We start from the raw sequence: 22,712 nt of genomic DNA on the forward strand, positions 1-22,712 counted from the left end.
ATTGTTATATAAAGTATGGAGCAATTAAAAAATTGAATACAGTGCAGCCATTACAAATAATGTTGCAGAGATAAACCTATTAATGTAGAAAGAATTTTTTATTACTAAGTGAACAAAGTAAGTTCCACTTGCTTAGGATGGTCATACTTTTGTTATATGTGTGTGTTTATAGACACATTCACACAGTACACAACAGAAAAATGTATACAAAATTAATATAACCTTATGTACAAGGTAGAAAGATAGTGGTTTTGTCCATTCAGGCTGCTCTACCAAAGTACTAGAGACTGGGTGTCTAATAAACACAGGAATTTATTTTGGAAGCCCAAGATCAGGGTTCCGGAAGGGTCAGATTCTTGGTGAGGGTCCTCTTCTAAGTTGCATCCTGCCATCTTCTTGCTGTGTCCTCACATGGTGGAAGGAGAGAGAGAAAGCATCCTGGATTCTGTTTTATACGAACACTAATTCCATTCATGAGGGCCCCACCCTCATGACCTAATTACCTCCCAAAGTCTCCACGTTCTTAATACCATCACATTAGGGGTTAGGATTTCAACATATAAATTTACCGGGGGATAGGGAGGGGAGCAAGCACACAAATATTTAGTCCATAACATTCTGCCCCTCACCCTCCAAAATTCATGTCTTTCTTGCATGCAAAATATATTTATCCTATCCCAGCAACCCCAAAAGTGTTCTAGCATCAACTCTAAAGTCTACAGTCCAACTTCCCACCCAAATCTCATCTAAATCAGATATGGGTGAGACTCAATGTATGATTTATCTTGAGGCAAAATTCCTCTCCAGCTGTAAGCTTGTGAAATCAAACAAGTTTTGTGCTTCCAAAACGCAGTAGTGGGACAGGCATAGGCTAGACATTTCTATTCCAAAAGAGAGAAATAGGAAAGAAGGAAGGGGTGATGGGTTCCCAGCAAGTCCAAACCTAGCAAGGCAAATTGCACAAGATTTTAAAGCTTAAACTAATCCTCTGTGGTGCCATACTCTGCTGTCCAACCCCTCTAGGGAAGAAGTTCTGCCTATCAGACAGATTGGGGTGACAACATTAGGCGACACATTGCCCACATCCTGGCTCTTTGCAGCAACCCCATCCATGCTATTACTATCTGTCAGGGCAGGGGTCACACTTCAAGGACTCTACAACTCTGCCCCCACAGTTCAGCTGGGTGTTGGTCCTACCCTTTGAAATTGAGGTGGAAGCAGCCCTGCCCCCTGGCATAGGCATTACTTTTCCTTTTGCTATTCTGTATTTTCTAATTTTTCATCAATGCATAAAAATTTCTCATGTAATGAAAATTTTAATATTTAAGACACATTAGAAATAACAAAAGAATAGCTAGTTTCCTCAGAAAAGTTGTAAGAATGAATTCCTTTCATCAGTGAATGAAAAGTAAATGAATTCTTATCAGGAAAAACTTTTCCTTTTACTACTTCCCCTGAAAAGCAGAAAGCTTTGGAAAACATTGATATGTCTGATGAGGATCGCTGACCACTTTTTGTCTTGTTCAGCCATTTATTAAATAGCCCACTTGATCCATTCAACCACTTATCCGACAGCAGTGGAGAGGTCATGTTGAGGCCGAAGGCTGTGTGGCTGTGTTGTCTTCCAGGGCACCACTGATCAGTGGGGCAGAACTGTGTTGGACAAGCTTGTATCGAGTTGGTACATTTCAGAGAATGCTTCTCAGTGTGAAAAATCTCAAAGTTTGCTTTGTTATGATACCCAAAAGTAATACAATCCTGGGAAAACTTCTGTTTACTATAATTTATCCCAAACTACAAGAGATGCAGACAGCTAATTGACTGATTTATAACAAGAAATCCAGCCAAGCAGAGCAGAATGCTGCAGTCATTAGAACAGTACATGCTTCCCCTTAGACACATTATATAACATGGCAAGTGACAGGGTCAGACAAGAGTTTCAGAAAGCAAATTCTGACAGCTATGCAGGATAAATTAGAGGGGTGTCCATATGTCCCAGTTTGCCTGGGTCCTTGTTGATGCCTGCTTTCTAAATGTAATGTTTAATAATGTCCTGTTTCACTCTCAAAAGTGTCCTGGTTTAGTTAACAAATTATATATCATCCTAATTGGAGAAGACAGTAGTAGGAACTGGGAAATGAGTTGTTAGAAGACCATTAAAAAATCCACTACAGAAACAATGATAGCCTAAACCTATGCTGCAGATGTGAAAATAGAAAGAAAGAGATGAATTTGTGTGAAGCAAAATCTAGGTGGTAGAACCTCAGTGATTGCTCTTTGTGGAGGAATGCCCCTCTGACCAAGTTCAGAACCCCTGGTGGGGGATCAGCTTGCATCAAAAAACTAGTCAATGTGGGGATTCCAAAACCCAGAGCATCCTGTGGGATCAACTGAGGTCTTTGCTGTGACTGTATTTCAACTCAACTTCTCCACAGACCCGTCCTGCTTCCTTCACTCCTAAGAGATGTTAACTCCAAGAGCAATCCCCATTTACCCTTCTGCACACACATCTCTCTCTTAGAGTCTACTTCCTGGAGAGCCTGACCTACAACAACTGCCATCACGTTAGAACAAAAATAGGACATAATTTGGTCCCTGTTCATTATGAAAATGAATTATAATAGGTGTTTAAAAGAGTATCTCATGAAAGGAAATGTTCAGGAAATGTCAAGAACAATATATAATAATGTGTACATCATTTCCAGTGCTAGACTTGGCATCTGACTGCCAACTAGATGAATCTGAGCAAGATAAACAATACAAAAGTAGAAGTGGCCACATTTATTTTCTCCTCTAATTCTGAAAGAAAATCATAGCATGAGCTCCATCAAAATGATCCAAAGTGAACAACACTTATGAACAGTAACTCCCAGTAAGTAGATTTCTATTCGAGCACGAAAAGACTCAAAATGCTATATCCCACTGCCTTATCTTTGCAGTTTCAGGATAGGGTTTCAAATGCCACTGTCAGAAATACAAAGAGATGAGAATTGGTTTTACTTCAGTCATTCGAAAATGAATGCACTGCTGTAAATGCCTGATAAAAACTGCTCCACAAACTTACAATGGAATTATAATCATATCACTTTTACTTATCCAATTAGTCTCTGGAGCTCCACCCTCACTACCATCACCACTAACCACCTGACCCTACCTTCTTTACTCAGAGAAGAAAAACTCAGGGATACCCTCCTCCCCTTGAATTGAAACAAGTCTAGCTAACCTGCCTACTCCACCAAGGTGAAATGGGGACTCCAAAGAGTCCATGATGCTTTTGCTTCTCTCTCTCATGGGATCACTGATAGAAACAGATCTGAAATCATCCTGACAGAGGCTATCATGCAAATAAAGGATGAACAATGTCAAAGCCTCATTCAATTCATTAATGAGCAAGCTGGTTAGAAGGTCATCTGAGAAATGAGGGATGCTTGGGATTTGACATTTTTAATGTTAGAATAAGGCACTAGGTTGGATACGAAACTGGTAATGTCCTACAGCAGGGGTCCCCAACACTGGCCCCCCGACCTGGACCGCAGATGTATACTGATCCATGGCCTATTAGCCACCAGGCTGCACAGCAGGAGGTGAACAGTGAATGAGCCAGCATTACCACCTGAGCTCCACCTCCTGTGAGATCAGCGGCAGCATTAGATTCTCATAGGAGCATAACCTTATTGTGAACTGCACATACAAGGGATCTAGATCTCATGCTCCTCATGAGAATCTAACAAATGCCTGATGGACTGAGGTGGCACAGTTTCACCCCAAAAACATTCCTCCTTCCCTTATCCATGAAAAATTGTCTTCCATGAAACTAGTCTCTGGTGCCAAAAAGGTCTGGGATGGCTGTCCTACAGGGTATTAACACATAACCTCTAGGGTTACCTTTTCTACAAAACAAACCCATTTGAATCTGTACCAAACAAAATATAGACCAATTAAAGTAAAATTTCACAGAATTTGGGCCTTAATTGATAGAAGATTTGCAAATTAAAACAAAGGTCTACTCCCCTATATAATTAAGTAATCTTGGGTGGCCCTCCTAAGCAATGCTCCAACATAACATTGAAAGACCATGCTTCCCTCTCTGTCATACATCCAAGTTTCAGACAATTGTCAATAGGTGTGTGGCTGACCCAGAGCCCTGCACAAACCACACAGATACACAGGGATGAAAATCCAACCCCTTAGGGCTGAGCTCAGTCCAGAGAATTCCATACTCAGGATCCCAAATTCTTACAGCTCTTCTTTTCCTCTTTACATTCCCATCCCCATTCAGAGAACCAGCGCACCCAAGGAACACTGTGTCAGGATTAGTTCTAGCATCACATCTCATAAACCTGGAACCTTTGCCTTTTGATCCTCCCAAAAATTAATCCAAGGAAGGGAGTCACTTTTCTTTTCAACTCAAAAGATCAGGCTACTCCATTTCCCTGGATAATAGAGCTATATTTGCTACATTAACTCCCAGGAAGCTTCCTATCAGTCAGGATTAGTCACCTCTTATCTTCTTGCATGTGGGGTGGAGTGTGGCTGCCATTAGTGATTCCAAAATGATTTTCCTGGCTCCCCTCCCACTAAAAAGAAAAGGTGATAAACTAATCTCTTGAGGCATATGCTGCCCTCTGATTCTTCAATAGCATATAAGGACCAAGAAAGAGAAATGCAAAGCCAGAGGAGAAAGGACCCCTGGACCAGCAAAACTTAACTTGTAACTGAAGTGGTCAAAACACACCAGAATCCTCCTGAACTCATCAAACCTCCCTAATGCTACTATGATGTGTCTGATACCCTAGCATGTTCATTTCTGGATGATTACCCTCTAACATACATGTGTTGAGTTTAATGTTTCTAGAGGTCAATTATTTTTTTTTCAAAATATTTAAATTAAATGATTTAATTACTCAGTAAACTGATGACATATGAATGTTAAAAACAGTTGTTTCTATTGAATTTAAAGTTTGGGAAAAATGAAAAATATTGATTGGGATAAAAGTAAACTGCTATCAAATTAAGTGCAAATAAGAAAAGCCTGAAGTGAGAGGGAAATCACAAAAATCTGGGAAAACTCTGCCCTCAGATTACTTTATAAATGATTGTAATGCACACATCCCTGGAAGTCATAAAGGTCACATAACGGATATAATTTATGAAATCCAAACTAAGAGTCAATGAAAATGTGATATGGTGGTTCTATATCAAAAGATTAGTGGATGAATTTATATTGAAACCTATTAATTTTTAAAAATGTAAGTATGTATGCATCACTTTAAACCATTTTTAGTTTAGCCAATTCTGTTGTTTAATCCACCATCTTCCGCTTTTAATCTCTGCAGAGTAGAGGGGATAGAATGGGTCAGGAGTAGAGGATCTTCAGTCACCTGAAGAGCATCAGAGGACACCGTGAGCAGTGCTAGTCTGAGCAATGTCCAGGGAAAACGTTTTATCATGGCTCAAAGATGTATCTGATGGGTCCTATGACCAAGGGTACCCTCACTTAGGAAATGGACGCAACAGTCCGTTAAGCTTGAAGCCACTTCATTTTGAAATCAAACAACTAATCTTCCAGATTCTGATTTCACAACTGCAAGTGAAGTGCTTATGTAGGCCTACAAGGAAAGAATACTGTGGGCATGCTAACATAAATATTCTCCTCAGTGAGGATTGTAATTCCCATTGTGGATTAATAAGTTGTACGTTAAACCCATGTAAGTTTTGCTACACTGTGTCAACATCACTGAGCCAAGTCTGGTACACTGGGACCTCAGTTTTTGAAACTGAAATACTGTGAGCCAGTCTCTAGGACACTAGTGAATTTATCAAGGTAAATGTTATAGTGTGAATACCCATATGGGCAACCTGCTAGTCCTCTTATTTTGACCTGCCAAGTGTAACTGTGCCGTTTCCATTTAGAAACATCTACATTAGTCTTTCTCTCTCTGTACCCCTCTCTCTCTCTCTGTCTCTCTCTCTCTCACACACACACACACACTCCGCAAATAGTTTCATCTGAATACATCTTTCTTCCTCAACCCAGATCACACTTACTTTTGTCATTCCTAGAGTTTATTTCATGCTGAGCTTTGTGTAGCACTCATAGCGACACTTATACAATTCCCCTGCTCCCCTCCAAAATCATGAGCTACTCACAGGCACATCCAGTTTTCATACATCTTTCCCATCCCTCATTCCATTGAGCACCATACCCTGAACATGAAGATTTGAATGTAGTGAAGTCGGTCCTAGAAATAGTTTATGTTTTTCTCCTCTATGCTTATAATTCCATGAATAATGGAAATTAGGAGAAAAGGAATATGAAATATATATTCATATATCTAGTTTATAAACCTGGAGATTCTGGTATTCTTATTCCACATCCTAAAGACAAATGTGTTCTTTACGACTATGATTTTCTGTTTATTTTCCTCCCAATAACACCAGAATAGCTTATTTTCTTGTTTGGAAAAACAAAAGGTTTGATTTTTCCAACAATCTCCTATATCATTTTTGCTTAAATTGTGTCAGCGTAATTTTCTCTGGCTAATAATACCACTTAACTTAGCAAAGACAAAATTACTCACACACAACACAGTGCCCTTAAGGTAGACTTTTGATTATTTGTACTTGGAAGAAATGGTCCAAAAGGACACTGGCCCTTTAAAATCTGTGGCTATTAAAGAGTCCCCTATTGCAAGAGAACAGTGGGTCTTAGGTCACTTTTATGGGCCTAGCACTTCAGCTATTTATTGTAATGCAATTACCATACCAACTCAACCATTACAAGATGCCAGGTCTGCTTCTTATTAGAATTTTAAAATAGCAGAGAAGTTTGGAAAACCTGAATCTTTTCAGGAAAGCAAAATTTCACAGGAAGCAATAATGTCTTCATTCTCCCCTCACCCGTCTTGCTGCTGTTTCCAGGTTGCAAGTCAATTATTTTGGCAAGAAAACTCAGCAGGAAACAATTCAACCTTCTAAGAACACCACTAGAATTATGTTATCAGCAGATTTCTTTCCCAGGACACCATCTTTGGTTTGTACACACTACATACAATAAGCAGGTATTTTCCAGAATCTTTCTTATGCTCAAACCACAAACTGGATTGAAGTCTACACCCTGTCCCATCCAGTAAATCTTCATGGGGATATATTGCAAGGTCAACAGCCAAAACAGTTTTGGTCCATCTAAGCGACCAAACCAGCCACAGAGAAAGGAAACCCACTAACTAGATGCAAGTTAACACTGAAGGGACTTAGACTGCAAATAAAATGTTGGGAGGTATGTACATTTGGCAGCTGATATAACTCAAGCTGGTATAACTCAAGAAGAAATAAACAAAGACCATAAAAATTTTTTTCTGGTCTATTTTCCCATTTTTATCTATTCCTTCAAGGTATACATTGTATTTTTAGTTTTTAACATTTGTTGATATGCATATGCTTAAATTTAGAAAGCTAACTGAATTTCTTAACATGTAATTCTCATTTATAGATGCTATTTGGTGGGAGTTTGGGGATTATAAGTGTCTCCCTAAGGAAATGGCTCATTCCAGGGCTGAGTCACAGAAAGAACAACATAAGCATGGGGCATCTTTTCCTTGTGCCAGAAAGTAAGAAAATAGTCAATGAATGATGGGAACATGTCATGAAGGGGCTACCACCATTTAAACTGTAGAAAAATTGAGCATCAAATGAAGAATGAAAGTGTCAAATGACAACTCATTAAATAAAATAAAAATCTATGATTACATGATATTAATGAACCTTGCTTTACAATAAAATGTCAACTAAAAAATGTAGAAAAAGTGCTGAAAATGGAGAGTCACAATTTGGCAGCCATCATAGAAGCAAAAGGATATTGGCATAATCTTGGAATACCTCCCACAAAATTATAACTAAGCACAAAAGAAAGACTGGTGGAGAAACTTGACAGATGCCAATATAACCAGGTGACCAAGATTCACGTCATTAGTGGCAGGATGCATAAAGAGAGTGCCCCCTGAGGTGATAACTGAGAAGGGCAATATTTCTGTCATGTTCCTACAAGAAAGCATGATGTAAGCATGGTGGCAAGAAAACATCAGGCAGTTGAGAGTCACCCTATGAAATGAAAGGACTTCATACTTTAAAACCATCAAGAACATGGAAAACAGAAACCCCAAGGAACTTTTTCAGACTGAAAGAGGTCTGAAAATTAAATGTCCCTTATGTGCCCAGATGGGAGTCTAGACCAGAGAAGAAAAGAAGATGGGGGAGAGGAGAGGAGAGGAGAGGAGGAGAAACAGAGAGCAAGAGAGAGAGCGAGCTGGGTGAGGGACATGGGTGAGAAAAGAACCCAGTGCAACAGAGAAAATGCAATCAAATGTTATCAGTTGGCGAGTCTGATATTGGGGATATAGGAGTTCTTTGTAAAACTTCTAACAAGTTTTCTGTGAGTTTGAAATTATTTCAAAATAAATTATTCTTAGAGAGAAAAGTACTTTTGCTTCTGTGACATGCTAATCACTAAGTATTATTTGCAAGTATACATACGATGACAAGGAAAGAGGAGCAACTACCGTGAACATCTCCCAGCCCTAAATCCAACATGCACTCCATTGCATTTTATGTTTTCCTAGTACATAGGTCAGTGGTTTATTAGCAGTTAACTCTCACAGGTTGAGTAACTTAAAGGTTCCATACCAAGGAAGGAATTTAGCTGAAACCAGTTAGTAAGCTCATGACCTATGAATTTTTAGCTCTAAAAATATCACTGCAACAGCATCCCTTGTTGAAAGAAATAGCCCAATCTATAAATGGTTAAGAGACTACTTCACACTCTTGTTATTTACTCCAGCAAGCTTTAGAGAGATTTCTATGCTGCAGCTGGTCTGCTACATTAAATGCAAATTGGTAGCAGGGCCAGGACTAGAGTGAGGTGCTCAGGGTGCAAAATTTAAGAAAACATTAGCTCTCAGGGTGCCCTAATGACCTCACTTCAATCCTGTCCCAGACTCCCAGAGATTCTCATGCATTCAGGTATGGGCCTCGGGCATCCTTGCTGATCAAAATTACCCCAGATGATTTTAATAATCAGCCAGAGTTTGGGTCTATTTGTCCAGCCCAGTGGTTCTCAAGTGCAGTTGTAGACCAGCAGCAGTAGCATCACCTAAGAGCTTGTTAGACTTGCAAATTCTCAGCCCCATCCTAGACCTGCTGAATCCAAAACCCTGGAGAGTGGGACCAGAAATCTGTGTTAACAAGCCCTTCAGGTGACTCTGACGCACACTAAAGTCTAAGAACCACGATCTGGCCTAGATTTAGCATTAAAAAATGCTGATGCACAGACAGGGTTGATCAAGGTAAGTTTGTGGTACACATAGGTAGAAGGAGAATGGAAGTCTTTTGAAAAGAAGTGAAGATAACCTCAATAAAGAGTTGAACAGAGCCTCTCTGGAAGTTAGTTATTTCAGTGGAGATCTTCTGAAAAAGCTGAGTAGATATTAAATTCAATGCCAAATAGCTTCTCAAATTTGATGATAAAATTCAAAGGTAACTGGGTCAGTATATTCAACGCATAGTTTTCCCTTGAGAGGAGCAAATTAATTCACTTACCCCTTTTTGTCCATAGATAGAATTATCTGCCAAAGACTTACAAGCTACTCAGTAGCAGCCAAGTCTAGATTACAGATGAACGGGTCATCCACAGGTGTTATCGATTCCTTTAATGACTCTTACAAACTGGAATCTTCTTCAATAGGACTAACCCTTCAGTGGAATGATACATAGCTGTGGGGAATTATCTGATTAACTTTGCTGCGATGGTTATATAGGAATGCATTTATCAGATAGCCCTCGTGTATCACATCAGTTGGCTCAACCCTACCTGTTCTTCCAGCCACTGCTACACTGACTAGTCCTACATGCTTCAGTCAGCTCTGCATAGGTATAACCGGAGAACACCTTGACTCAGCAGTCTGGAAATGTAGGGAATTTGCTACCAGAAACTACCTTTGGCCAAAGAAATATGGAACACAAATTCAGTTCACCTCTGGCCCCAAGCCGCTACTATAGGCTCATCATTTTATATTCATATGGAAACCTATTAAGCCGCACACAAATACGTTCAGAAAGCAAAAAAAGCCCCAATCAGAAGTATGGGAAGATCCGGGTTTTACGGAGTCTGCAGTTTATATAATTTGGAGAGTAGGGGCTTTTTAAAAACAAATGCAAAACTAAACAAATGTTTGTTTAATATGACAAAATAAGTCACAACAAGTTACTGGCACTCTGGAGATCCAAGTGCCTTTCCCATGAGACCCTCTGGACAATTAGTCAGAAACACTTACATTGAAGCTTCCTGGGGGAGCCTGACTTTCTCTCTCCCACTCTACAGCTCCCAGCAATCACAAGGGTCTATGCAAGAGAAGAGCTAGGAAGCTCAAGCTTCATTAGCTTTATGGTCATCTGCCTCTGCTTTGAAGACAATTCCAGCTGCAGCATCATGTATTATAATGCAGAAGAACGGCATTATCTGCAGGTGGAAGGTATCCAGGCAAGGAAGGGCTGGAGACATTTCTGTGCAGGAGCAGGACAGGTCTCACATAGCACAGCAGACCAAAGCCTGGGGATCTGTCACAGGTCTTCTATTACTAGGTGCTCTGGGAAATGTGCCTCCACCTTCACAGATGGAAAGCAGCTCCTTTTGCCTTGGCCCTCAGCAGAAACATTACGGTTTCTGAGGCAGGACACTTTTTCACTGTGCAGAACTACCTTATGCAAGGCAGGACATTTGCACCTCTGGACCCACTCACTCGTTGTAACCGGAAAAGCCCCTCACACTCCAAATGCCCAAAATGCCCAAGGTGGGTCAGGACCATCCACAGTTTAGTACACCTACTAAGAAGCTAAGTGTTCAAACAGCAAAAGCATAATGACCCTTGGAGTCAGCCTTAGATGTGGATTCAATGTGATTTTCAGAGACTAAGCACCCCTGGAGTTCAGAAAAGCCTTTCTACTACTGCTTATTGATGGCTGTGACATAGTACCAAGTTCTTTTACCCCACTGGTATAAGTCAGGCCAAAATATAAATACGACTGAGAAATGTAACACGTTGACTTTACTTCTGTCATCTTCAAGTATAATCTCAGTGACTCACAAAATTTAATGTGCGTAAGAACTAACTAGGAGCTTGTTAAGAAATGCAGATTCCTGGGTCTCACTCCCAGAGGTAGGTAGCTTCGGAATGAGACCTAGGAATTGACATTTTTGTAACAGCTCCAGGTTGTTCTGATGAAAGTTATTCCAGACCATATTTCAAGAACCATTACTTTGATGTTTTAATATAAATTAGTTTCAATAATAATTGTCAATAATTCTCATTTATTGAACACATATGCGCTCATAAAAGAGGTGCATGTTATTGCCACCAATTTGGAGCTGAAATTGAAATGTAGATATGTCTGACTCTAAAGCACTGTAAACAACTATATTGCCTCAAATATTTTATTAATTTTGTGGGGGAGTGGCAAAAGGAGAGAAATTTGCAGGTATAAGGGCAGAGAGGGACCTCAGAGAAAAGAAATAAAATAAAAACTGCCAGAAACAAATTTGGCTGACCTTAAACTCTTCTTAAAACCAACTTTATTTACTTCAAACTGTGAAAAAATAAACAGGAGCTATGAGTAGAGAAGATTTGTGTTTATTTTTTGTTTGTTTTTTGAGACAGAGTCTCATCTGTCCCGAGGCTGTAGTGCAGTGGCGCGATGTCAGCTCACTGCAAGCTCCGCCTCCCAGGTTCATGCCATTTCCTGCCTCAGCCTAGCAGAGAAGATTTTATGACCTTTTTTGTTGAGCATAAATGCAACTTCAGGGCAACATTGGGTTGTTATAATTAGTTTCTTGGATAGTTCAAGTAATTAAACCCCCTGGAGAGTGTCTATGGGATTTCAGGAAGAAGTGAGGCATAATATAGTAAGTCCACTGCATAGTTTCAGTTTTTTGTTGCAGTTTTTTCCAACTGGGGAGTGGGGAAGAATGAAAACTGTCAGATTATGTCACAAGCAGAAATTCAATCATAATTTGCTCTTATATTGTTTAGGTCTCTTCTGAGGCATTAAAGCACTGTCCCTGCATTATTTTGTAGCAGGATTAGAGTAATTCTATGCATCTTAAAAATTGACCTCATCCATTGCCTTATAACAATTGAGGGGGAAAATACAATCCTTTCCTATTTGTAGACTTGGTTTGTATTAAAATGATTGCTAATATTTATTGAGCACTTATTATGTGCCAACCGTTCTGCCTAATAATTTACACATAATGCCTCCTTTAATCCTAATAACACCCAATGATTACTTTTTTCCAGACAGAGTCTTGCTCTGTTGCCCAGGCTGGAGAGCAGTGACGTGATTATCACGGCTCACTGCAGCCTCTAACTCCCCAGGCTCAGGTGATTCTCACACCTCAGTCTCCTGAGTAGCTGGGAATACAGGTGCACGCCATTGTGCCCAGCTAATTTATTATTATTATTTTTGTAACGACAGGGGTTTCGCCATGTTACCCAGGCTGGTCTCGAACTGCTGGGCTCAAGCGATCTACCTGCCTCAGCCTCCGAAAGTGCTGTGATTACCAGCGTGAGCCACTGCTTCTGGCATAGGCTTCCATTTTATAGAAGAGAAAACCAAGGCTCAAAGGAGTAATTTGCCTAAAGCTACACAGCTACCCACAGAAGTAAATCTAAAATCCCAACCTGGTTCTGTCCTACTCCAGAACCTGGTGGGGGCAGCTGCTGCACAAGACCTCCCACCTAGTGGACCCTCTGGAAACAGCAATGGGAGCTGATGGGCTAGAAGCCTGCAACATGGTATGGAGGTTGCAAATGCAGGTGTAGAATAGAACCTTGGGATCTGAGCCAAATTGTCATCCTCCTAAAATTCTCTGTGCCTCAAGAGATGTCCTGATGTGCAAGCTCACAAAGGAAGAGACCAGTGAGTTTTATGCTTTGTCCCATAACCATCTGCCACCAAGTGGTGAATAAGCAGGTTTCTATCTCTATACTGCAGGCCTATCTTCATTAGGACTCTTGGTTGCAGGAGACAAAATCCCATCGTGATGTAGCTTAGGCAGAACAAAAGGAATTTATTAAAAGAGCACTGATCTTTCTCACATCACCAAACTGCAGCACAGGTGCAGAAATAACTGGGCCTTGGGAATTGTGAAAGCCAGAGAAATAGATGCCATTACAATGCATGCTCCCACTCTCTTTCTTTCTCTCTCTCTCTCTCTCTTTCTCTCTCCCCCCTTTCCTCTCCTCTCTCCCTCTCTCTAGTTTTGGCTGGCTCTCTCTCTTCACATCCTCCTACTGCAAACCAGAGGAAGGCACATAGCCATTATCAGTGCCCAAGAATATATCTTGCAATGGCCACCACCAAGGGAGAATAATTCACATTTTTTCTTGTACCAATTCAAAAATTCCTACGATGTCATCCAATTGGCCCAAATTGGGCCAGGAATCTAGCCCTGGATCAGCCAGCTGTAGCCAGTGTAGATACACAGCCACCGAAGGCCATCCCTCGGTGTGGGCACTGTCCCAAGAAAAGAGAGAAACACTTGAGTTGGGCAGTTGCTCCTTTGTATTTTGCTACGAGGCTGATTGTAATTAATTATTTAACACTGAGCAGCTCAAATTTAATTCTAATAAGTTTTATCATTACATGGTGGCCTCATTCAGATTATTAATAAACAAAAAATAATTAATAAAAACCGTAATGGTGCACCAATACCAGGAAAGTGCCCTGGCTTCCTGTACAAACGGATGTTCCTGGGGCTTCCTGTACAAACGGATGTTCGTGGGGCTTCCTGTACAAACGGATGTTCCTGGGGCTTCCTGTACAAACAGATGTTAGTGGGGCTTCTGCTCTCTCTAGTTCAAGTGAATAGAGATCCTTTTCTAGATGATCCTCATGAACAGAACTGCAATAACACTTGTGCTACCTGTATGTGTTACCCTCACCTGAGTTAACTACACCTGGACACTTTCTTCCCCCTAAATCATACAAATGATGGCTAGATTATGCTGTCAATAACTTTAAAATAAGATGAAAAATAATAATTGGGGAGGAGAGGGAATGTGACTGAGTGAGTTAGGTCATGACATCTATTTCCAAAATAAGAGATATCTAAACTAATAGTGTGGCCAAAGAAGGAATTAATGATAATTGATAATGTTTATTCATCTTTCATGGATCACTTAGGCATCATATTATCCAAAAAGCTTTCCCTGACCCCTTAACTCTGGGTTGGGTTGGTTTCTGTTATGATCTTATATAGCACATATCTCACTATATTTTGGTTGCCTCTTGATCTGTCTGTATCCCTCACTGGCCTGTAGGTCCTGTGTTAGGGCCTTATATTGGCAAGGGCCACATACATACACTTCACCATTGTATACCTTGTGCTTAACACAATGCCTGGCACATAGAAAGCACTCAATAAACATCTGTTAGGTTACAAGCTATATAAAGATAATGTAAGTTAACTTCAGGGCTCAGCAAGTAACACCATAGATTTAGTGGCACTGCTAATACCCATTTCCAAGCTCTCATTCTCCCAGGAAACCTTCCCATATCCATAAAGTTTATGGGGTAATTGAGCAAGAGTAAAGTGAGTATGCCGTTCACTCACATACTATGGAATGTAGCAGATTTATAAGAATTCTACCTTAGAAGTCTTAGGAAGTCAAAGAAGGGAGGTCTATAAACGTCTTTGGAGCCTCTGGTTAATTGGGTTCATGGTCCTCTCCTTTCAAAGTGCCAAGTCAAGAGATGAATACATTCTAACCTTTTAGTTAATAAGTCTTTTTTCTGCTTTGCCCCAGTGACCTCACAGTACTGAGAGGCACAACACTTTGGAGAGGATGTCCTAATGCAATAAAGAATTTTCAGAGAGCAAGTGACTGCTACAATTCCATGGGTAGAGAGGGCAAGAGAGGCTGCTTGTTAACGTCAAACAGGAAAGTCATCAAATTTCTTTCTCTTCTGCCCTCCAAGGAAACAGCCCACTGCTAACCACCAAGTTTTGCAAGATATTCTTTTGTTTCTTGAAAATTTATTATTCCCTCCATCAGCCGCTGTAGCTGAAGTAATCTCAATTCTCTTAACCTTTCTTTAGAAGGTCTATTTAATCCATTTTTATTGCTCTCCTCTGAGCACTCACTAAGTTTGTTAGACTTTATTCCATCTTGAATTGGACAAAATACTTTAATAAGGTTGCCTCCCACTGCTCCAGGAGCAGGCAAAGGTGATGTCCTGGTGGGACACTGGCATAGGATATTGTTTGTGGAAGCACTTTTTGAACTCTTAAGCAGCCCCCAAATGGAACAGATGATGATTAGACTGCACATCTCAGACTGTGCTCCTCCTTCCCAAAAAGAATGAAAAAGAAATGATTGTATCATTTATTCATGTATACCTTCAACAAAAAAGTATTGTGCAATCACTTTGTGCAAGATACTGTGCTAGGCACTTAGGATATAATGACAAATAAGATATGGCCTCTATTCTCTAGAATATAATGGCATTGGTATACCCCCCAAAAAATTTTGGTTTTAGACCCAGAAATATTCCAGATGTTTTTGCATATATCATGTCATTCAAGCTTGTCATATAACAAGCCCGTATGTAGGCATTTTTATTTCTAGTATACAGAAGAAGAAACTGAAGCACACCTATCTAGAGTTGTGCTAAAGAAAAACAAACATAAATTTATTTAGCCAAATTGGAGTTTTACTGCTCTACCTTATGTATTCCTACCTCTTACAGGATGACACCTGTGCCTAAAGCATCTTCAAGGTACTTCCCACAGTGAAGGGCATCCCCAACCCGCATTTCTCCACACTGGAGGGCAGGTCAGGGCTCCTCCTGCACCATCCACTGAAAAGAGGCCTGGAGCAGCTAAATTTCTGCTTTCAACACTCTGCTAACCCTGCTGATTTTCTTACAGTTGAGTAAATCCAGTGCCCTAAAGAAATACAGACTTAGGCTAAAGAGCAGGATCCCTGGCTTACACAGATGTTCCTGAGACATTGAACATGTTGTTTAACCTCTCTGTGTCTCATTGTCCCCATTTGTAAAACTGAGACAATTGTACCTACCTCACTCTGTTGTTGTGATGATTAATTGAATGCTTCTTACAATGCCTGGGTGTTCGGTGAATGTTAGTTGTTGGTAGTGCTGCTGCTGCTGCTGTTGTTGTTATGACAGCATTACTAAATTAGACAAACCAAAGCCATAGACAAACTCCAGCCATTTTTGGCATCATTCTCAAAGACAGACGATATCAAAGACTTTACCTATTTCCTCTAAGAATCTTGTCTGAATTGGAATAAACAGTCACCAGCTTCTTGTGGTCCAAACATTCCCAAATATAAATTCACTGAATGTGGCCAAGACTGGCCAGCTATTTATCAAACTGTTTCCTTCCTCCTGGGCACTTGACGAGACTGTATTTCCCAGCTGCTCTTACAGTTCGCTTCTTCGGTGTGACTATGTGCCTCAGCTCTCATCAGTACAATGGAGTAGGAAGCAGGTTAGGCTTCTTGCAGGCCCTGAATCATAAAATCCTCCCAAATGTAATACTTCATTCTCTGTATTAGTTATCTACTTTTATATAACAAATCACCCTAACATTTAGCAGCTTAAAACAATAAATATTTATTATCTTACACAATTTCCAATAGGAATCTGGGAGTGTTTTTCCTAAATGTTTTTGACTCAGGGTTTCTCCTAAGGTTGCAGTCAAGTCATCAACTGGGGCTGCAGTTGTTTGAAGGCTGATTGAAATTAGAGGGTCCACTTCCAAGGTAGGATACTCACATGGCTGTTGGAAGAAGGCCTCATTTCCTTGCTGGTAATTGGCAAACACCTCAGTTCCTCATGATGTGGGCCTCCCCACATGGCTTCCTGAATCTTCTTGTGACATGGCAGCTGGCTTCCTCCAAAGTTAGCAACCTGAAACAAAGAGGGTGGGGAGAGAGAGAGAGAGAGAGAGAGAGAGAGAGAGAGAGAGAGAGAGAGAGAGAAAGCAGGAAGCTTTTTAGGATCTAGTCTCCAAAGATTTTTCTTCCACTTTTTTTCTATTCAGTAGAGGCAAGTTACTAAGTAATCGACACTAAAAGGCAAGGAAATAAGGTTCAATTTCCTCAAGTGCGTATGAGGTATGCACACATAGAAACACCACAAATAATATGTGCTCATTTTAAAACCATCATGTTCTTTGTCACCATCAGACAGGTGAATAGGGTGAACTACAAGGAACTATATAATATAATATATATGGGGAAGCATCGAGATGGAAGGAGCCCAGATTCTTGAATGACCTCCTGGAGTAGTGTCTCCCATCCACATGAGACTCTGTTATGAGTAAGAAATAAATTTTGATCATGTTAAACCCCTGAGTTTGGGGAAGTTTTGCTGCAGCAATTAGTCTTCCCTAATTCACTACATTACAAAGAATGGAGCATATTTGTTTTCCAGTCATATGTTGGTAAAAACATTTCATAGTATGCAAATATTAGCTGATTACCGTATTTACAAAATTAATATGCAGGGCAAGATTTTTTAATTCAGTCATGTAGATTATACTTATTACGCTTCTTGCTATTATGAACCCAACCTTTCCTTTCTTTTTCACAAAGCACCAAAGGATGGAGTCCTCAACAGACATTCTTTCACTTGCTCACATGTTTGTTGAATGAAAGAGTAATTAAATGCTAATTTCAATGAGAGAAACAGCCTTTGTAAGGGGAAGCAAGGAAGAGCCCTGTATGTAGAGGAGATATACCTAAACAAGAGAATGTATCTTTGATAAGTATTGTCAAAATAAAGTCACAGCAGAATGTGGCAAACTGCAGGCTCCCTGCAGGCATACAGAAGTGCTCCAGTGCCCCAGGTCCTAAGATCATACTGGTCTGCAGCTCTTCCCACATGTCCAGTTTTTGCATTCTCACCCTCTGCCTTATTGAGTAATTTTCCCCAAAGACTTGAGTTCAACTGACTTCAAAGCTCTATATGTTCCTTCCATGGGCCTTGGAAGACAGAAAATATATTGGCTCCTAGAGTGACTCTGCCAGTAAAGAGAAGATTTTCTTCTATCAAGCTGCTCTGCTCGGTTCTCTACCCTTTGAAGTGAGAGCTTGTAGAAATCTTGGTTGCTTCAAACTTGGATTTGCAACTTTAAAGTGGCAGCTTCCTTCATTTACTGATTTTTTTGCAGACTTAAAAACCTGTTATTGATTTTTTTTGGAAGAAAACAGTACAGTTTTATCAAAGCATTTTTTAAGTGTGAAGAGAAAATAATATCATTATCCAACAGACAAATAAAAACATATTCTCTACCACTCTAAGGTAAAAAGTCTTAATCTTTGTGGTCAATTGTGTTAATAGCAATACTACACACCCCTCTGTATCCATTCTCTTATCCTGTAGATCAGAGCCACCTGCTATTAAAACATAATAAATGACTGCATTTATTTTATTTTATTTTATTTCTTGAGAAGGAGGTCTTGCTCTGTCATCCAGGCTGGAGTGCAGTGGCACTTTGATAGCTCACTGCAACCTTGACTTCTCGGTTCAGGTGATCCTACCACCTCACCATCTTTAGTAGCTTGGACTACAGGCATGCACCACCAGCCCAGCTGATTTTTGTATTTGTTGTAGAGACATGGTTTCCCCATGTTGCTCAAGCTGGTCTTGAACTCCCAGGCTCAAGCGATCCACCTGCCTCGGTCAGCCTCCCAACGTGCTGGGATTACAGACGTGAGCCACCGTGCCTGGCCTGATTGTTATTTTAGGCATTGAGTTTAGGGATAATTTGTTACAGCAATAGTGAAGTGATACAGAAATTGGTGCTGGAAAGTGGATGCTGCTGTAACAAAAACTTAAATTATGAGACACTGGCTTTAGAACTAGATGGTGCATGAGAATGAGAAAATGGCAAGAAAAGTGTTAAAGAAAGCTGGGAAAATGGTGAGAAAACTTATAGAGGCTAGAGACATAGTAAGAAAACTTACAGGAGGCTTGCATTAAATAGAAGTGAATTATTTGGTTGAACTGTCATTTATGGTAACTTCGAAGATAGAAAATGTATTTAATAAACTTCTGAATTTGTCCAAGTAAATCTTCAGACAGAATATCAGAAGCATCAGCTTGTTTTTAGCTATCTATGATCAAAAGTTACTATAAGAGAGAGATGAACTCAAGCATGAACTGGCAAATTTGCAAACAGAACTGAGAGGGAACATGGCTCAGAAATGCAGGAAGCTGTTACTCTGCAAAGTAAAATGCATTCTCATATTTAGACTTTTCAACCAGTAAAAGATTCTCAAATTAAGATAATTCCTGGGGACAAAGATTAAGGGAGCTGCAGTAAGACATGCCCTCAAAGTAAAGATTAAAGTAAGAGTTTGATTGTACATCCCTTAAGACATCTGTAAGAAATAAGGCATTTTCTCAGCTGCACAGAAGGGCTTCCATAAAGCTAAGGGAGGATGATCCCACAGCAACCAGTCATGCCCAGAATAGGAGTAATTAAGTCTAGAGAGGTAAAACTAACTAAAAAAATTGTTGGTATGGCCTCTGTCACATAGTGTGAATGCAAATGAAATACATAGAAAACCCACAAACATATAGAGAAATGTGTTAGTAGAAGCACCACCAGCCTGAACTCAAAGAGATAGACTGTGCTCAGGTTGTGAAAAGGTTTGTGAGTCCCCACTTTTCTCTGAACAGGAAAAAGGCTGCATATTTCTACCTGCTTTCTTATCTCTCTACCATTATTACCATAAGAAGAACATTCCTGGGCTAGTCTGCAGATCCACGGAGAAAATGAGAGATCTTAGGCAAAGCCACCCTCCCCTTCCTTTGAGCCCAGTCTAGATCATATAACCAGTTGACCTAAAACCTCATGAAAAACAATACAGATTATTTCTTTAGGTCACTGAAGTTTGGGGGCAGTTGTGTTCCTGAGCAGTAACTACTTGATACAACCTTTAAAGCAGTGTTTCTCAGATTTTAGCATGGATAAGAATGACCAGGCATGCTGTGGCCATGCCTGCTTGCAGGGCAGCCTTGGGTGTCCTGCAGACCCACATCATATTTCCTGCACAGGCAGACTGTGCCTGATTGGCAGAGAGCTCCAGCGAGGTGGCCCCCATGGCCATGCACCAGTTTGCCTGCTGCCTCCCCACACTGCAGCTTTCTGCTGGGCTCACAGTAACCCCCACATCACTTTGCTGGCACATGTGTGCACAGGCAGGTTTTGTCTTCCTTGTTCCGCTAGTGTCCTTCCACTGCTGCAGTGGGAGTGCACGCCACCCCTGTCCACCTGCCAGATTACCATTGCAGTCAGAGCCTAGCTAGGCACAGAGGGAGCCGGCCCTACCTCCACCAGCACCTGCTGTAGCACCAACACTGCTGCAGGAGTGAAAGTTGGCACAGAGAACAGCAGACCCTGCCCTTCCCCGAGCAACCACGACTGTCTGCCATACACAGAGAGCACACACAGACCTGGCCTAGCAGCACCCTGTTCCTGGCTAATACCACCACCAGCGTGACAGTTGTCAGCAGGGGCCCAGCACCCCACCCCCAGCCTCACTGCCTCCACCACTGCGGTGAACACTCAAAGGGAGGGAGGTACCCAGGCACCCACTAGCAACATGCCACAACTGACAAACATGCATCCCACCATGCTGCCACTGCTGCTGCTGCTGCTGCTGACACGTGGGAACAAGGACAGACCCACTGCCACCACACTACGAAATGCTTGGCTGCCACTACCCATAAGAGTATAGTGACTAGTGGTCTGGGAGCACCTCTGCCCCCTCACAGTACAGTGGATTTCTAGCCTCAAGTAGCCAGAGAACAAAGTCAGGGCCCAATAAGGAAAAAAAAAAAAAAAACAGAATTAGAGCATGCCATCCAGGAGTTGGGAGCTGAGTGTTGGCCCCATAAAATTTTCCAGAAGTGAAGCCAGCTGGCTTAACACTCCCCCTGCATATACCACAATTAAACACTCAAGGTCATCAAACAGTATAAAAGAAAAAAATCCATTCAAATGTCACTAACTTCAAAGACTGAAGAAACATCAGCCCACAAAGATGAGGAAGAACCAGTGCAAGAACTCTAACAACTCAAAAAGCCAAAGTGCCTTCTTTCCTCCAAACCACCACACTATCTCTCCAGCAAGTGTTCTGAACCAGGCTGAGATAGCTAAAATGACAGAAATAGAATTCAGAATATGGATAGGAATTAAGGCCTTTGAGATGCAGGGGTAGACTGAACCTAATCTAAGAAACTTGAGAATCACAATAAAACGATACAAGAGCTGACAAACAAAATAGCCAGTGTAGAAAAGAATATAACTGACTTGATTGAGCTGAAAAATCCACTGACAGAATTTCATAATGTAATCACAAGTATTAATAGCAGACTAACCAAGCTGAGAAAAGAATCTCAAAGCTCAGACCGGTTTTCTGAAATAAGACACGCAGGCAAGAATAGAGAAAAGAGAATGAAAAGGAAAAAACAAAACCTCTGAGGAATATGGGATTATGTAAAAAGATGAAATCTATGACTCATTGTTGTCCCTGAAAGAGATGAGACTGTAAGCAACTTGAAAAACATATTTCAGAATATTGTCCATGAGAACTTCCCCAATCTAGCTAGAGAAGCCAACATTCCAACTGAGGAAATGCAGAGAACCTCAGTAAGATACTGCACAAGAAAATCATCCTCAAGACACATAATCATCAGATTCTCCAAGGTTGGAATGAATTTAAAAATATTAAAGACAGCCAGAGAGAAAGGGCAGGTCATTTACAAAGGGAAGCCCATCAGGCAAACAGCAGACTTCTCAGCAGAAACACTACCAGCCAGAAGAGATTCACAGCCAATATTCAATATTCTTAAAGAAAAGGAATTCCAACCAAGAATTTTATATCTGGCCAAACTAAACTTCATAAGAAAATGAGAAATAAGATCCTTTTCAGACAAACAAATGCTAAGGGATTTCATTACCACCAGACTTGCCTTACAAGAGTTCCTGAAGGAAGCCCTAAATATGGACAGAAAAGACTATTATCAGCCACTGCAAAAACACACTTAAGTACACAGACCAGTGACACTATAAAGCAACCACCTAAACAAGTCTGCATAATATCCAGCTGACATCATGATGATAGGATCAAATTCACACATATCACTACTAACCTTGAATGTAAATGGGCTAAGTGCCCCCAGTTAAAAGACACAGAATGGCAAGCTGGATAAAGAACCAAAACCCATTGATATACTGTCTTCAAGAGACTCATCCCACATGCAATGACACCTATAGACTTAAAATAAAGGAATGGAGAAAAATCTACCAAGCAAATGGAAAACAGAAAAAGCAGAGGTTGCAATCATAATTTCAGACAAAACAGACTTTAAACTGACAAAGATCAAAAAAGACAAAGAAGGGCATTACATAATGGTAAAAGGTTGAATTCAATAAGAAGACCTAACTATGCTAAATATATATTCACCCAATGCAGGAGCACAAAGATTTATAAAGCAAGTTCTTAGAGACCTTCAAAGAAACATAGATGAAAAAAAAAAATAGTGGAGGACTTCAATGCACCACTGACAGTATTAGAGCATTGAGGCAGAAAATTAACAATGATATTCAGGATCTGAAC

General features: G+C 40.6%; 1 long non-coding RNA gene across 1 annotated transcript in view; it reads right to left on the reverse strand.

Annotated features, from left to right (window-relative positions):
* The window catches only part of LOC103887638, a 154,652-nt gene that overhangs the window by 118,354 nt on the left and 13,586 nt on the right, over positions 1–22,712 (reverse strand). Inside the window, exon 2 of the long non-coding RNA XR_004176944.1 lies at positions 16,855–16,989. This is a non-coding gene — a long non-coding RNA (uncharacterized LOC103887638). The remainder of the gene's footprint in view (positions 1–16,854; positions 16,990–22,712) is intronic.

The sequence above is a fragment of the Papio anubis genome, chromosome 11, assembly GCF_008728515.1.
Source record: "Papio anubis isolate 15944 chromosome 11, Panubis1.0, whole genome shotgun sequence".
In the NCBI taxonomy this organism is placed as follows: domain Eukaryota; kingdom Metazoa; phylum Chordata; class Mammalia; order Primates; family Cercopithecidae; genus Papio; species Papio anubis.